Genomic DNA, 18604 nt, shown 5'->3' with positions numbered 1-18604 from the left:
ACTGTTTTTTTTAAATTGCATTTTCACCCTAAACATTTTTCTTTGTTTTATGGTTAGATTCATCTAGGTCTGAGAGGGGTAAATTGAAGTTTTCCAATAGTACAGTTTTACTGTTTATCACCACTTATTACTCATTTAACTCCCCATCCCACCCAATTCGGATGCTATGCCATTTGGTGCATATATGTTCAATATTGATATAAAATTTTAATCTATGGTACTTTTTACTAAGATATAGTTTCCTTGTTTTTTTTTTTTTCCTTTAGATAATTTTTTTTTGGGGGGGGGAGGGAGTGACAAGGATTTGCTTTGCCTGAGATCATGATTACTCTCTTTTTTCTTTTGCTGAAGAATAATTGATTCTGCTCTAGCCTTTTATTTTAATTCAAACTTTCTGCCTCAGGACTGTTTTATAAAAACAATGTATTGTTAGATTCAGATTTCTCTTCCATTCTGGTGTTCTCTTTCATTTTATGAATTAATTCATTCCACTCATAAAGATATGATTGCTATTTTGAATTTTCCTCCATCCTAGTCGCTTATACATTCTACTATCTTTATTTTATTTTTTACCTTCCTGAAGAATCTGCTATGTTTCTGACCACTGCCTTCCTCAAAATACCTTCCCTGTAATTGTCTCTCCTATTTGTTAACCCTTTCTTCTTATATTACCTTGTTGAGTAAGATGAATTTCTCTATCCAATGCTGTGTGTATATGTTCTTCCCTTCTCAAACTGATTTAGGTGAAAATGAAGTTTTTTTTTTTCCTATTTGCCCTCATTCTCCCCTCTATGGTTTAAACTCTTTATTGAATTTCCTCTTTATGTGTATTCAGCCTGGTGCATGCACTTCATAAGTTATTGTGTAACTTAAGTAGATGTGAAGGAGTTAAGGCAAAATTACCAATTATTTTCCCATCTTGATGCCACCTCATCCTTTGATATTTACAGTTCTTCAGAACCAGGAGAACATTGTTCATAGTAATAGCAATATTGTGAAATGTTCACCTATGATAGATTTATCTCTTCTCAGCAATGAAATAATCCTAGACAATTCCAAGAGACTCGTGATGGAAAATGCTGACCATATTCAGAGAAAAAAACTAGGAAAATGAATGCAGTTTGAAGTATATTATTTTCACCTTTTTTGCTTATGTTTTTTCTTTCTTAGGATTTTCTCTTTTATTCTGAATGTGGAAATATGTTTAATAATGATTGCATATTATAGCATATATGATTGTTTATTGTCTTGGGGGTAGGGGAAAGAAGGAAAAATATTTGGAGCTCAAAATCTTACAAGATTGAATGTTGAATGTAATTGGAAGTATAATAAAATACAATTATATAGAAAAAAATTAAAAAAGTAAAATGTGACATTTAAAACTCTTTGCACCCTAGCTGCATTCCTACGTGTCCAGGCTTATTACACATTAGTATTCTCTATAAATGCTACAATCCAGCAATACTGACTTTTGTGCTCATCTTCACACTTGATATTCCATCTCCCAAATCTGTGCTTAAACATTAATTATGCCCTGATTTCGAATGGATTCCCTTCTTGACTCTTTTTTTTTTTCTTGGAATCTCTGGTTTGCCTTTAAACCTTAGATCAAATGCCACCTGCAGCTTAAAAACCTTAGTAGTTAGTTTCCCTTCTCCTATAACCACAATATTGCTCATCACTATACCCTTAGCTTCCACTGCCTTCTCTCATTATAATAGTACCTAATTTACTTTTATTTTATCTCCATTTATATTTGTTTATGATTTTCCCCCAGAAGGAGAGGGACTAAATTTCATTTTTCCTTTGTAGATTGAGCACTAAGTTGGACAAAAATTGGAAAGCAAATTGATTCTTGCTTGTTTGATTTGAAAAATGGCATTTTAAGAAACTTATTAATGTAGATGCTCAAATAACTTTTATATACTTGATACACACTTTTCTCCCTAAATCTAATTTCCATATTATTTCTGTGGTTTTGTTTTTCGGATGTTTCTACCAAAGGAAGAATCTCTGAATAATGGGAAATGTGAACATTTACAAGAAATGAAAACATATTGGTTATGAACAATAAAATCCAGGGACAAGTGACTATGAGGGCTTTGAGAAACAACTACAACTGGAAGAAAGAAAAAAATTGGTACCTAATTATATAAGTAGGCAAGACTATGCTCTCTTTATTGATGTTTCTTTAAATTTGAAAGGGTTTACGTGCTGAAGAACATGGATTCTATTTTTATTATAATGATTATTGCTATTCCTGCTGCATTTATTTTTTGTCTTTTATTGCGCTGTTTTTTGTGCCCTAAAACTCCACACAATACCAGTCAAAAGCATAATTCATCAGGAATTTGTAGTCTTGGGGGAAGAAATGATTCCTGGGGAGAAGATAATGTTTGTGGAAGAGTTGATTCCTGGGGAAGAGGTAATGCTTTTAGAGGAGCTGATTCCTGGGGAGGAGATGATGATTATAAAGCAGATGATTCCAGGAGAGATGGTGATTTTTGTGCAATAGTTGATTCTTATGGAAGAGGTATTACTTGTGGAGGAGATAATTCCTGGGGAGGAGGTGATGCTTGTACAGGAGGTGATTCTTGGGGAAGAGATGATTATTGTAAAGCAGATGATTCCAGGGTAGGTGGTGATTCTTGTACAATAGTTGATTCCTATGGAGGAGGTATTATTTGTGGAGGTGATAATTCCTGGGGAGGAGGTGATGCTTGTACAGGAGGTGATTCTTGGGGAGGTGGTAATGCTTGTGAAATAGATTACTGTGGGGGAGGTGATGCCTTTGGAGGAGGTGATTCTTGTGGAGGATGTGATTCTGGGGGAGGAGATGATGCTTGTGGAGGAGATAATTAATGGACAAAAGTAACACAGGGGAAGGAAATGATTATTATGGCTGAGTGACTTGAACAATGTGTTATCTTCTGTCCACCAGTGGTCTACATCTTGTACCTGATGAACTTTCTTTGGTCCTTATTTTCTTCGGGGGTGAAAATTTAGTACCAAGTCAAAAGAGTCCTTTTGAGCAGGAGAAATCCATTTTTACAAAAAGATGGGATATCTAAGTATGAAGAATAACAAAACTCTTATATTGTGATAAATCACATGTAAACAAATAATGTCCAAAAATAACTAAAGGAAACTTTGAATTGTGACCAAAATATCAAGAATTTATACACTCTTTTAAAGCAAAGCAGATAGAAAGCTTTATTTTTTTGAAGGAACAAAGAAATAAAATGTTCATTCATTTGGAATATAATGAATTATTTGCCAGAGTTTTTCTGAGGAGATATTGTGAAAATGTTTTCTGAAACAATGAGGTCAGAGGATCTCTTTTTAGATTGTAATAAACACATGATACTCTAGACTTATTTGGCAAAATAAGCCTCAGCATCAAAAAATTATCTACCTAGCTAGAAACTGGAAGATGAATGGATGTCCATCAATTGGAGAATGGTTGGGTAAATTATGGTATATGAAGGTTATGGAATATTATTGCTCTGTAAGAAATGACCAGCAGGAAGAATACAGAGAGGCTTGGAGAGACTTACATCAACTGATGCTGAGTGAAATGAATAGAACCAGAAGATCACTGTACACTTCAATGTTGTATGAAGATATATTCTGATGGAAGTGGATATCTTCAACATAAAGAAGATCCAACTCACTTCCATTTGATCAATGATGGACAGAAACAGCTACACCCAGAGAAGGAACACTGGGAAATGAATGTAAATTGTTAGCACTACTTTCTTTCTACCCAGGTTACACCTTTGGAATCTAATACTTAATGTGCAACAAGAAAATGGTATTTACACATATATTGTATCTGGGTTATATTGTAACATATGTAAAATGTGTGGGATTGCCTGTCATCGGGGGTAGGGAGTGGAGGGAGGGGGGATAATTTGGAAAAATGAATACAAGGGATAATATTATAAAAAAATTAGTCATGCATATATACTGTGGAAAAAAATTCTAAATAAAATAAAATTTAAAAAAATTATCTACCCCAAATTTTTGATGGACTCTGAAGATTTTCTCCCCTCTGGGAAAATGTAATGGTAAATGGAAAACATGCTAGATTCAGGAAACAAATAATTTTTGAGGGAATCCTAGTAGCTACAAATTTCATGTCAAGTCAACCATGAGGATCACAGAGAGAACTTACTGAGATCCTATACTTCTTTCAAAACAATACTCATGTTACCATGAGTGTTTTTGATGATTGCAACTGATGAAGGTATCGGTTCCTGTTCAAGTTGTAGTAGAAAAATTTGTAGAGATTCTTTTCTCCTTATTTTATGTATACTTGTATTATATGGAATTCCAAGTTGTGTTATACTTATTTGAATTTTGTAAGACAAAACATCAAATAATTTAAAAAAATGAACATTTAATCCCATTGATCTTATAACATTTAACATTGTAGTGAGAATAAAAATGTACAATAATATTATATGCAATCATGTGAATATAACCATTAATATTACATGTAATGCTCACCATTAGTGAGAGTAAAAATTAATGCACCATAAATAAGTCAAATAATTTTAAAACATTTTTAATTATATGTTTATCTGATTCTTTAAAAATTATATTTCTCTATATATTTATAATTCTCTTTATTTTTAGTAATCAAGGTACATACATAATGTAGTCCACAAACAGTTTAAAGCTATTAATGCTTAAAATTGTGCTTGAACTTTTGAGACACCTTCTATAATTTATTTATAATGAAAAAATTACAATATAAATACATTGGGAAAGCAGGTTTGACAATGCAATTAGCAAAGTTCAGAAATTACTATCTTAGACATGGAAACTAACAAAGAAAATAAAGAGCCAGATGTGAATTCATAAAGGAAGAAAAATTCCAGTCCTTACCCTTACCACACCTTGTATTATATCTACATAGACATTGTTGTTCTATACCTCATAGATTATAAGCCTTTTAAGGATAAGAATACTGTCTGGTGTATCTTTGAGATCACCAACATGTAACAGATGCATCTGATTGGTATTTAATTTTATTTTAATTATTGAATTTCATCACTTAGCATTCAAATAAAAATTGAATTAGGTGAAGATAATGCTCGGGTTTGTCTGGGAAAACACATTTTTTCATCTGAAATTTGTTGGCTTAGTGGATAGAGCACTAGCCCTAAAGTCAGGAAGATCTGTGTTCAAATTCAGCTTCAGACACTTAATATTCCTAGCTGTGTGACCCTGGGAAAGTCATTTAACACAAATTGCCCCACCTAAATAACTACTACAAAACAAAAATTAAAAAGACAACAGTATCCTGACTTAGAAATCCAAAACAAAGGGAATAAAGCAAAGAACACTATCCTGGGATATCCAGTTCCTCCATAGAAAAATCATGTAATGTTGGTAAATAAATTAATCTTGGATATTAATTTTTTGATCTGTAAAAATGGAAATGAGACTAGATGATCTTTAAAGGTGATACTGAGCCTAATTTTCAGCTCTCTAATGGAAGATTTCTGTCATCTTTATTGATATCTCAATAATAGGTATCAATATTTTGCACAGACTACTCCTCTTAGACTCAGACTTGTTTGTTGGAATATTGGGTTTTTTTAATTCTTTTTTATTATTAAAGCTTTTTATTTTCAAAATACATGCATAGATAATTTTTTTAACAATTTTCAACATTCATCTTTGCAAAATCTTGTGTTCCAATTTTTTTTCCTCCCTCCCTTCCCCCAAATGCATCCCCTAGATGGCAAGTAAACTAATAAATGTTAATCAAGTGCAATTCTTCCGTACATATTTCCACAATTATGCTGAACAAGAAAAACCAGATCAAAAAGGAAAAAAAAAATGAGAAACATCAATGTCATTCCAATTAAGTTATTCCAAATAATTCCAAAATATTATTTTATAAAACTAGAAAATATAACAATATTCATCTGAAAGAACAAAAGAGATCAGAGAATTAATGAAATTTCACAAATTCTGTTTAGGATGTCATTTATAGTAATGCTGTTGTTTTCTTTTAAGACTATTTACCTAACACCAAGAAATCATTTGGATGAATAACAGAGCAGCATACAAGTCTGTGTTCTGAAAGAAGTTTTTTTTTTTTTTTTTTTTTTTTTTTTTTTTTAATAGCTTTTTATTTACAAGATATATGCATGGGTACTTTTTTCAGCATTGACAATTGCAAGATGTTTTGTTCCAATTTTTCCCCTCCTTCCCCCCACCCCTTCCTTCAGATGGCAGGTTGACCAATACATGTTAAAAATGTTAAAGTATAAGTTAAATGCAATATATGTATACATGTCCATACAATTATTTTGCTATACAAAAAGAATCAGACTTTGAAATAGTATACAATTAGCCTGTGAAGGAAATAAAAAATGCATGTGGATAAAAATAGAGGGATTGGGAATTCTATGTAGTGATTCATAGTCATCTCCCAGAGTTCTTAAGTTTGCTTTTTTAATATTTTATGCATGTGTTTCTTCATTCCTTAATTCATTAACTAGAAGAGGAAGCATAATGAGAGTTAAGGAAGAAAAGTGGCTGCAAAGTGCTTCTTTCTTCCCTTTGCTATTACTGGAACTCATGGCATCCTCTCCCAGAGAGGAAAATGCTAATTTTGTGTAATGTGATCTTACTACCTGGTCTCCCCTGGCCTCTCACACTGCCAAGGACCAGCAGAAATGACCTGGGCTACCTCATCAGAGGCAGGGCTAACATTGATGGCAGGATTAAGAGAGAAATAGAAAGAATTAGAGGGGCTGGGAAGTCACAGACCAAGTATCTTTTCACAGATCTAGGAGGCACAGGTGTCAGAGTGTTGGACTTAAAGTCAGCAAGGTCTGAGTTGAAATCTTTCCCCAGATAATTATTAACTTGGTGATCCTTTAGCCCTAACTGCCTCAATTTCCTCATCTGCAAAATGGAGATAATAATAACACCTACATTCCATGGTTGTTGTGAGAATAAAATGAACAATATTTTCAAGCATTTTGGAGACTTTAAAGAATTATATTTATTTCTTTTATTCTCTGCCACACTGTAAACTCCTTGTATAAGGGCCTTGTCTTATACAACTTTTTATCTTCTTCAATGGCAACCACATTGACTTACAAATAGTCACTGCATAGTAAATGTTAATGAAATGGATAGAGGGATGAATGATACAGACTTTAGGGCTGTTTTTCATTAAATATTAGTGCAGCTCTTATTGCTAACCCTCTCCTTCTCTATTCCAGCAAGAAAGGCCCCCTCTTCTGGGATAATTTTAAATTGTTTCATCGTACATTTATGATGAAAAAGGGAAGAAAAAAAGGAGTAGGCATGACTCAAGAATCAACAAGATATTATTTTTAAGCCCATTCCCCTAGCCTTTTGTCTTGTCTTTGTCCAACCTAATAGGTTGGGCTAATAAGAACAGAACCAGACAAAGCAGGGCTATGGAAAACTCACTGACACTGGGAGAAAGATTAAGTGTTTTAAACCCTAGAAAAATAAATACTATCACTCTCCTTTTCACCAAATATGAGTCACAATTTTGGGGAATTATTGTGTAATCCAAAATTAGAATACAGCATACTTCTTCTGGGAAAAAAAAGAAGTCATCCAGCAACTCTGACGAAAACATGCAGTTTTATTTAAATCTGGAAAAGAAGGAATCTGTGGGTTTCTGTTGGTTTCCTTAAGTTAGCACTAGACCACTGTGGTTTCACTGGTAAAAGGAATTCCCCAATGAGGAAGCTTCACCAACCCAGTGTGTATCAGCACATTGTCTTAAATTTGGAGTCTTAAAGAATATCTAGAGATCTAGATTTGCTTGGGGATGAAAAACCAGAGGATGTTAGAGGTGGGACCTCCAAGCCTAGCTCTTCTCTTTGTGGGTTTTGTAATCAGAAAAAAAGGGTGTAATTTCCACCCCCAAATGGGAGGCACCTTCTCAGAAGCACCCATTACTAAAACTATCTCAAAAATCTGTCATATGTGGTTGAAGTTTTCTGACTGCTATCAGCTAAAGGAAGACATACTGGAACTGGATGCACCCTAGTTTTCTCTTTTTTTGGAAAATATTTAATTTACTGGGAATCCACCAGCATTGCTTTTTCAAAATTATATTTTGTTTTCCACAAGACTCTGAGGAACGAGTGTCTGCTGCTGCAGGTAAGACAGTATCCAGCTTCCCTCTTGTTTTCATGGTGATCTAGCCATCTCTCTCACTGGAGGGGCTGTTGTCCATAGTTGGCAGAAAATCGAAATGTTAAAAGTAGGCTGGAGACCTATGGATCAAGAATCTCCTTAGCTCAGTCAAACAAAGTAGGCACAAAGAACTCAGCAGAGATGGCTACTGGGAATAAGCATTTCATTTCATGGAGTGATTTCTATTCCCATTTGTGTGATATATAGGATCATAATTTCAGAATTTGAGAGTTGAAAAGGATCATATAATTCAATCCCTAAGTGTTATAAATCAGGATACTAGGGTCTGGGTAGAATATGTTTTCTTTTTCAAAAGTTTTTTTTTTTTTTTTTTAACTGTAACTGTGTGAGAATAATTACCATCTGTGTAAAATGACAACCAAATTAGGGGAGAAAATGCTTGAGGCTAGGTTAGAAAAAAATAAAATCCCATAAGCTATTTAACCTCTATGTTTGGTATCAAGGTGGCCCAACTGAAAGTATATATAAGACATGTTACTTTATTTTTTTATTAACAGTATGAAGCCAATTTCTCTTGGTTAAGCTCATCTTTCCAAATACCCATGAGGACAATGAAACTTGTACTTATGATATTTTTTATGTTTAACAAATGATTAAATTTTCCTACTTAATAGTATTTAGCTTTTTCAAATTGCATTTAAACATTGTTTTCAACATTTACTTTGATAAGATTTTGATTTCTATTTTTTTCTCCCTCCCTCTGTCCCTTGTACAATTATAACAACCATATTTCCACTTTAGTTATATTGTAAAAGAAGAATCAAAACAATTGTGATATGCCTGCCAGAACATCAAGGGGGATTTGAAATTTGTTACCATAAACAAATCTCCATTTACAGAAATTTTATATAATAATAAGAGACATTATATTCATGACAATCTATTTTTTCTTCCCTTCTTTTTAGAATATTTTTGTTCTCTTCTGGGTAATTTTTACTTTATTCTTTTCTTCCCTTTTTACTATTCTGCCCCAGCTCCACCAAGCAGTTAAGCAGGGATATAATTATCTAAACATTTGTACATACACAAATATACAAGTATACACATACACACCTGCACACACATACATAAATCTATACCGATATTTATATATGTATGCATAATACAAACACACACATATGTGAATATATATACATACACATACATAGGCATGTATTTAAAATAATGACTGATATATAATGGTGATTTCTCTCTTGATTGAATTTTTACTTTAGACTTTGTCTGAGATCAATATTTACTAGACCTACTTTTCTTTTTCTAGTGAATTCTACTCCTGATGATTGTTATTATGTTTGTACGTATCTCTTATTTCCTACCCTACTAACTTTTCTAATTTAGCTCTACTCTTTAATATTCCTTGTTCTTAACCTCCCCTCACCTATGGATCTCTACCTTGTCTTCTTCCCCTTATCTTTTCCCTCCCTCTCTATCTCTTTCCCTTTAATCTACGCACCTTGACACACTGCCATAAAGCTACACACTCTTCTATATCCCATCTTGTTCTATCTTCTTTCCATTATTTCTTTATAGATTTTGGAAAGTACTATAGGTTTCTTGGTAAATACATGCATGCATACATACATATATACATACATCTAGTTCCCTTTTAATCCATTCCCCATTTAAGTGTTTTTCAAAGCTACAAGCTCTCCTTCCCCGCTTAATGCCTCTGCACCCCATTTATATAGCATAATTACTATTTAATCTTTTCCTAGAGAGTTTTACTTTATAGGGTCATGCTTTTCTCTGTCTCAATCTTTCATTTAGATTACCCAATTATTAATATCAATCTTAGATATATGGTTGACTTTTCCATATATAAAACACAAGGAGATTGTCCTTATAGAAACCCTTGAAATTAATCTTTATTGTTGACTTTTATATGTTAAATTTTCTATTGAGTTCAGTTTTGTTTGAGACAAAATCCTGAAAATCTCAAAGTTAATTGAATTTCCATTTAAAAAACTTAATATTAGACTTAATTTTGCTGGATATAGTATTTTGTGTCATGGGCCTAGTTCCTTTAATTGTCTATATATATTATTCCAGTACTGTGGTCTTTTATTGTGACTGGTGATAAATCCTGTACAATTCTATTGTAGCTCCAGCATATTTAAATTTTTGTTTTTCCTTGTAAATTTTTCTCTTTGATCTGGGAATTTCAAAAATATTCCTATGTGTTTTCCATATAGGTTCTCTTTAAGTTGGAGACTGGCAATTTTTTTTTCTATTTGTACTTTTTCCTCTTGTTGGATCACTTCAGGACAACTTTCTTTGATTATTTCTTATTTTATTGTGTCAGATTATCAGGTTCCTTTTTTTTTTTGTTCACAGCTTTCAGATAATTTATTTTTATGTTTTCTTCTCTTGGTCTATTCTCCAGATCTCGTTTTTTCTTGGATGGGTTATCTTATCCATTTATTCACTTATTTATTTTTCAAGATTATCTTTAATCTCTCTCTTTTGATTATTGAAATATTATTTTGAGTTCTACTAATTCATTCGAGGCAAGAGTAGACATTTAATGCTACTCTTTGGGGTAGGAGAAGTTGTTTTACTTCAATGTCCTTCCATGAATATGAACCCATCATACCTATTTCCACAGTTTGTTTCTCTGGTTGAGTTTTTTCTCCTTTGCCTAATAATTTTTTAATGAGAACTTATTAGTGTAAGCACCTTTAGTTTTGATGTGGGGGATAGGGCCTCTAGTTTCAGTTATTGCCACTGGCCTGGAACCCCAAACCAGAACTCCATCTTCCTCTAAGTGCCTGTAGCCAGGAGCTTCCCTGCCCTACTGCTTTTGCACTAATCTGCTGTGCAGGTTTTTTTTGCCCAGGGCTTTGTCTCAGCAGCACAGCTGGGCCTGTGTTCCTTACTACTAGAGGTTTCCTCAGTCTTTCCAGACCCAGACCTCTAGTCTCCATTATTTCTTGGAGATGAAAATTCCTGTGGTTCAAGCTGAGGCTACTTCCAAACCCAGCTAGCTCTAAGGATTCCCACTTGTTATTTCTGTGCAGTTAAGCTGGGGATATTTACATTTCACACCGTTCAAATCTCTATCCTGAAGTATTTCTTGGGGTCTTCTCAGGTTGTCCCGGGAGGTCAGCTGGTTTGCCTCAAGTCTGATTTGTTTTTTTTTTTCCACTCTTTTATGTTAGTCCTAAAGTGTGTACTTTTGTTTTGTTTCTGGGAGAAATCTGGGGAACTTGGAATTTTTAAAAACTACTTCACTTTTTTTCCCAACAAAGAATTATAACAAAGGGGGAAAAACACTGGAAAGATAAAACAACAACAGCAAAAGTGAAAATAGTATGCTCCAATCAGCATATAAATAACATTTTTCATCCTAATTTCTTTTTGGAATTGTCTTAGATCATTGTATTTCTGAGAAAGGCCAAGTCTAACAAAGTTAATCCTCAAACAGGTGCTTTTGTATACAATGATTTTCTGGTTCTGCTCACTTCATTCAGCATCAGTTCATGTGAGTCTTTTCAGATTTTTCTTAGATCTACCTGCTGGTCGTTTCTTATAGAACAATAATTTTCCATTACATTCATGTACCATAACTTATTCAGCCATTCCCCAATTGATGGGTAGGCATTCAATTTCTAATTCTTTGCCACCACAAAGAGAGCTGCCATAAACATTTTTGTTCATGTTGGTCCTGTTCCATGTTTTTATGATCTCTTTGGAATATAGACCTAGTAGTTGGCATCGGTGGACCAAAGAATTTGTGCTATGGTATAGCCCTTTTGGGCATAGTTCCAAATTGCTCTCCAGAATAGTTGGAACCACTTATAATTCCACCCACAATATATTAGTATTCCATTTGTTTCATATTCTCTTCAACATTTATCCTTTTTCTTTTCTATCACCTTAGCCAGTCTGATAGATGTGAAGTGTTATCTAAGAGTTGTTTTAATTTGTATTTCTTTAATCAGTAGTGATTTAAAGCATTTTTTCATATTGCTATAGATGGCTTTAATTTCTCCATCTGAAAACTGCCTTTTTCTATCCCTGGACCATTTGTCAATTGGGGAATTCTTGTATTCTTACAAATACTGAGTTCTTTATATATTTGAGATATAAGGCCTTTATCAGAATCATTGGCTATAATTTTTTCCCCAACTTACTGCTTCTTTTCTAATTTTGATTTCGTTAATTTTGTGCAAACTTTTAATATAATATAAATAAAATTATCCATTTTGTATCTTATAATGTTCTCTACCTCCTGTTTTGTCATAAATTCTTTTCTTCTCTATAGATATGACAGGGAAACTATATCTTGCTCTCCTAATTTGCTTATGTTATTACCTTATTAGTCTTCTTTGCCACTTCAAGTCCAATGTTTTTATATTGAACAAAAGTCAACCTTGTTTTACTTACTACTACTCAGCAATTCTACTTCTATATTACAAAGTTGAGTAAAAGCACTACACTTTTTCTTCCCTGATTTATATTTGAAACAAGCAGCTAAAATTTATTTCCAATTCTTTTCTTCTTCATGCTAAATACCCCTAGTTCTTCCAATAAATCTGCCTATGTCATGATCTTGAGTTTCTTTATCATCCTGGTTACCATTCTCAAAACCCCAATTCAAGAAAAGGCAGTTGGTGATATTGTAGCCCTGTAATCAGGGCCTAGAGTCATGCATTAGAATTCAGCCCTTTCCTGGGGTCAAGACAACCTTAGTGCAAATATGGCTTTGGACACTTTATAAATGTGAGTCCTGGACAAGCCACTTAATTTTTATTTGGTTCAGTTTCTTCTTCTGTGAAAGGAAGATAGTAATAACTCCTTATCAGGAATGTTATAAAGATAAAATGAGATGTTATTGGTAAAAAAGGAAAAAAAATACTTTTTTCAGGGCTTGTGATTCATCTGCTTCCATAACTTTGTCTATGTCCTTTTTTCAATATGGTTCTCAGAATCAGAAACAGTATTCAAAAAGTTGTTTGATCCAGGGAAACTATAGTTTCTCCATATCCCATTATTCACTCTGAATTCCAATCTATAAATGTTGGCTAAAATTTTGTTGTGTGTTTTTAGCTACTACTCTGTAGTTATTATTTCTTTTGTTTCTTTTTTTTTTTTAGTCAAAACCTCATTGAACAAGTTAACATTTCCAAAACATAAAGGCAATTATTTAAACAGTCAATCAAGCAATTACTAAATGCCTATTATTTGTTAGGTACCTTGGGAGAAAGGAATTCAAAGGAAAAGAGTGAAAAATCTCTACATATACGCAAAAAACAAAAAAACAAAAAACAAAAAAAACCATTTCATTCTAAGAAGGAAGAAAATCACTATGTTTATAAGTATATACAAGTATAAATGTGAAGAGAATAAATGCAAAGTAGCATATAACATCATTAAAGAATGAGTACCAATTAAAGGAGACCAGGAAAGGCTTCATGTAGAAGGTGGTATTGTTTGACTTATTATTGAAGTTTCATCAAGTCATCTACTTCCATTTGTTCAATTCTAATTTTTAGTGAATTATTTTCTTCAGTTGGCTTTTTTTTTTCTCCTTTTGCATTTGGTTAATTGAACTTTTAAATGACGTGTTTTGTTCATTGCATTTTTTCCATTTCACAAATTGTGTTTTTCAATGAATTGCTTTCTTTTTCATGTCTATGTTGTATGAAATTATATGTTATTTTTTCCATTTCATCAAATCTATTTTAAGCAGTTTTTTCCAGGTAATTTCTGTTTTTTCCTTTTCCAAACTCTCTTGCAAAGTTTCATTTCCTTCCCCCATTTTTCTTCTCTCTTTTAAGATTTTTTTTAATTCTTCCAAAAGAGCCTTGGAGATGGAAACCAATTCATATCACTCTTTGGGGCTTCCTCTGGAAATGGTTTGCCTTTAGGAACCTCAGGGTTTGAGGTCTGTTCTTTTCTTTCTCTGTCAAAACTATTTATGGTCAGAGTTCTTTTCGCTTTTTTCTTAATTTTTTTGAAAGTTGAGGTCTGCTTTTAGGCCAAAAGTTTGGTAGCCACTTCAGGTTGCCCTGAAACCTGTATACTGACTGATTTCTGATGCTGAGTAGGCATGGCCAGGTTCCTCACTTTTCTGGGATTCAGAGGCTCACTATTTGCCTTTTGTATTTTCTTTGGATATCTCATAGCTAATTTGCTGATCTACTGGCTTGTAACCAAGAAAGCATAGCCTAAGAGCCTCCCTTTAGATTCCCTCCTGTGCATGCTGCAATGATTTGGCTCCCTTCATTGCATCTGTATTTGGCTGCCTCCTACCCTGCCTGAATGAAACAGTTCTTTTCTGAAGTTCTTCCAAAGTATCTTCTGGAAATTTGTTAACACTCCAAATATTTGTGGATTCTGTCACTCCACAACCAGTTCAGAAAATTGATTTTGTGTTGATCTGAGGGATACTATGAAGTGCTTAGATAAAGACATGTCTACTCTCCACCATCTTTGCTCTGCCCACCCCCCCAATAACTTCCAAAGAAATTTATGAATTCAGATCCTTAAGAAACATATATTTCTCTGATAAAGGTTTTCCTCTCCAAATCTAATTTCTATATGATTTCTAAAGTTTTGTTTTTCAGATTTTTCCATCAAAGGCAATAATCGTTGAATGTGAAATAATAGAAATTGCAAGAAATGGAAATATATTGTTCACAAACAATGATGTCCAGAAACAAGTGACTAAGAGAACTTTGAGAAACAGCAACAGCAGGAAGGAAGAAAAACTTTGGCACCCAATTGGAGAAGTGGGCAAAACTATGCTGTCTTTATTTATGCTTCTTTGAATTTGGAAAGGTTTACATCATGGAGAACATGGGTCCTATTTTTCTTATAGCAATTGTTGGTAGTCTTATTATATTCACTTTTTGCCTTTTATTGTGTTGTGCTTCATGTTCTAAGACTCCAAGTAACACTAATCGAAAGCAAAATTCAAGAGGAACTCATGGTGTTGGGAGAACAGATAATTACTGGAGAGAACATGATGTTTGCCTAAATGTTTTTACCTTGAGAGGAGGTGATGCCTTTGGAGGAGATAATTCCTGGAGAGGAAGTGATAATTGTACAGGAGGTAATTCCTGGGGAGGTGATGATGCTTGTGGAAGAACTGGAGGTGATTCCTTTGGAGGATGTGACTCTTTTGGGGGATGCGATTATGGGGGAGATGATGTTTGTTGTGATTATGGAGGCGGTGATGTTTGTTGTGATTTTGGTGGAGGTGATGTTTGTTGTGGAGATGTTTAATGGTCAAAAGTAATCTGATAGAATTGTGGCTGATTGACTTGAACAATGTGTTAGCTTCTGTCTATCAATGGCACAGTCTACTTCCTGATGATCTTTACTCCTTGTTTTCTTTTGGGGTGAAAATCTAGTATGAAGTTAAAAAATGTCCTTAACAAAGTAAGTTTCATCCAAAGAGAAAAAATCTATTTTTATAAAAGGGTGAGATACTTAAGTCTGAAAAAAAAAACTCCTACAGGTCATATGTAAACTAATAATGAACCAAAAAGAAGTAGAGTAAACTGAATTGGAACCAAGATATCAAGAATTCATACATTCTTTTTAGTAAAGCACAAATAGAAAACTTTACTTTTGTGAAATAGCAACAAATAAAAGTTTCTTGATTTGGTACACAATGAATTATTTGCCACGGGTTTTCTGAGGAGATATTGTGGAGATGCTCTTTCCCAAAATATTTTCTGAAACAGTGAGGTCAATGGACCACTTTCAAATTGTGATAAACACATGATATTCTAGATCCACTTGGCAAAGCAAGGCATTGTGAAATATCTACCCAAGATTTTTGAAGAACTTAGAAAAAATTTCCCTTTGGAAAATGTAATGGTGATTGATAATTATGTTAAGATTCTGAGTGAATCCTAGTAACTGCAAACTTCATGTAAACTCAACTAGTAGAACTGATCACTGGAAAAACTTATTGAAAATATGGAAAAAACTTTACTCCTTTCAAGAAACAGCTTCTGTGTCACACCCCCATGAAGTCTTTCTGACGATCACAACTGAATGTTACATCTGTTTCTGTTCAAATCCTATTACAACAATTTTAGAGGTTCTTTTCTCCTTATTTTATGCAAATATGTATTATATGCAAATTACCTTGTTTTATGTTTATTTTAATCTCTCACAAAGTGTTTTATAAGACTTTTAAAAAAGTAATGAAGTACATTTAAGTATGTGGATCATACTTTAGTGAGAGCAAAAACATACCATCTGTGAAATCATGTAAATGTAACCATTAATATTACATGTAACTCTAACTGTTAGTAAATCAAAATCAATATACCATTAATAAATATAATAAAGTCAAATAACTTCAAAATATTTTTCATTCTATGTTTAATTGATTCCTTAAAATATTTCTGTGTATATTTTTAATGCTCATTATTTATTACATATATTATGTAGTCCATAAAGTGCTGAAAGTTTAATGCCTAAAATTACAATTATATTTTTGGAATACTCTCTATAATATTATGCAATGAAATAATATGTAAGCAAATTCACATAATAATTTAATTTTATTGTGACTGATCAAAATATTCACTTCTTTGATGAAGGTTAAATCATTCCCTGCATCTTGGCCAGGAGAAAATAAGTTTTACAACCATGACACTTGCCTCTAGAGTGAAGACAATAAATATTTTTTTGTCTAACATTCTATTTTACTTTATCCTAGTCCTTGTCTTAACACACCTTGTATTATATCTATACAAACATTATGTTACATACTTGAGAGTATAAGCCTTTTGAACACAAGAATAATATCATGGTCCATCATTGAGATCACCAGTATCTACCAGATACTTAATTTGTAATCTTCAGTGATGAAGAGAGCCATCTACATCCAGAGAGAGAGAACTGTGGGAACTAAGTGTGGATCACAACATAACATTTTCATTCTTCCTGTTGTTGTTTGCTTCCATTTTGTTTTCTTTCTCAGTTTTTTTCCTTCTTGATCCTATTTTTCTTGTGCAGCAAGATAACTATAACTTTGTGTGTGTGTGTGTGTGTGTGTGTGTGTGTGTGTGTGTGTATTGGATTTAACATATATTTTAACATATTTAATACATCACAAATCATTGAATTTCTCATTGAATTTGTTTGTAATTCTAGCTGTATTGCTCTCTGGAAGATGATATTCCAAGCACTCTAGTCCTTTAATGTAGAAGCTATTATCCTGACCATGGTTCCACTGTACTTGAATTGTTGATTTCTGGGTGTGTGCAATATTTTCATCTGTACGTGGGAATTCTGGAATTTGTCTATAATGTTATGGGGAGTTTTTGTTTTGGGATCTTTCTGGAGGTAATTAGTAGATTCTTTCAATTAATATTTTACCTTCTGGTTCTAGAATATTAAGACAGTTTTCCTTGATGATTTTTTGAAAGATGATGTCCAGGCTCTTTTTTTGATTATGAATTTTGGGTAGACAAATAATTTTAAGTTATCTCTCCTGATTAACTTTGTGAGAATAAAATGAATAATGTCTTCAAAGCACTTTGGAGACCTTACAGCATTATATTTATTATTCTATACCTTCTCAGTCACACTCTAGATTTCTGGGATGCAGAAACCTTGTCTTATACATCTTTTTATCTCCTCAATAGCAAGCACATTGCCTTAGAAATAGTCAATGCTTAAGCTACAAAACACTTTCTACACAAATAAAGTCAGATCTAAACAATTGAAAAAAAATATCAAAGTGCTCTTGGATAGATTGAGCAAATATAATAAAGATGGCAATACTACCAAAACTAATCTATATATCAATCAGATTCCCAAGAAGCTATTTTACTCACCTAGAAAAAATAACAACAAAATTCACCTGGAAGGACAAAAGGTCAAGAATTTCAAAGGAATTAATGAAGAGAAAAGCAAATGAAGGTGGCCTAGCTGTACCAGATATAAAACTATATTAGAAAGCAGTGGTCTCATCAAAACCATTTGGTACTCAAGAGATCATTATATACTTCAACAACAATACTATGTGAAGATCAGTTCTGATGGACGTGGCCATCTTCAATAATGAGATGAACCAAATCAGTTCCAATAGCACATTAATGAACTGAACCAGCTACACCCAAGGAAAGAACTCTGGGATATGACTATGAACCGCTACATGGAATTCCCAATCCCTCTATTTTTGTCCACCTGCATTTTTTATTTCCTTCACAGGCTAATTGTACACTATCTCAAAGTTCTATTCTTTTTGTACAGCAAAACAACTGTTTGGACAAGTATACATATATTGTACTTAATTTAGATTTTGACATATTTAACATGTATTGGTCAACCTGTCATCTGGGTGGGGGGAAGGAGGGGAAAATTGGAACAAAAGGTTTGGCAATTGTCAATGTTGTAAAATTAC

The 18604-nt window shown here is 33.1% G+C and overlaps 2 long non-coding RNA genes across 3 annotated transcripts in view; both read left to right on the top strand.

The window, feature by feature from the left end:
* Window positions 1–18604, top strand: part of LOC141549964 (uncharacterized) — a 59422-nt gene that overhangs the window by 17033 nt on the left and 23785 nt on the right. The gene's annotated exons all lie outside the window — the stretch shown is intronic.
* On the top strand, window positions 6358–16891 carry LOC141549965 (uncharacterized). The gene is made up of 2 exons (XR_012484470.1): window positions 6358–8172; window positions 14786–16891. It is a non-coding gene; the product is annotated as an uncharacterized LOC141549965 (long non-coding RNA).

This window comes from Sminthopsis crassicaudata, chromosome 1, assembly GCF_048593235.1.
Source record: "Sminthopsis crassicaudata isolate SCR6 chromosome 1, ASM4859323v1, whole genome shotgun sequence".
Classification (NCBI taxonomy): Eukaryota; Metazoa; Chordata; class Mammalia; order Dasyuromorphia; family Dasyuridae; genus Sminthopsis; species Sminthopsis crassicaudata.
Note: the sequence above shows the minus strand (reverse complement) of the source record. Positions and strands in the feature narration are given on the sequence as shown.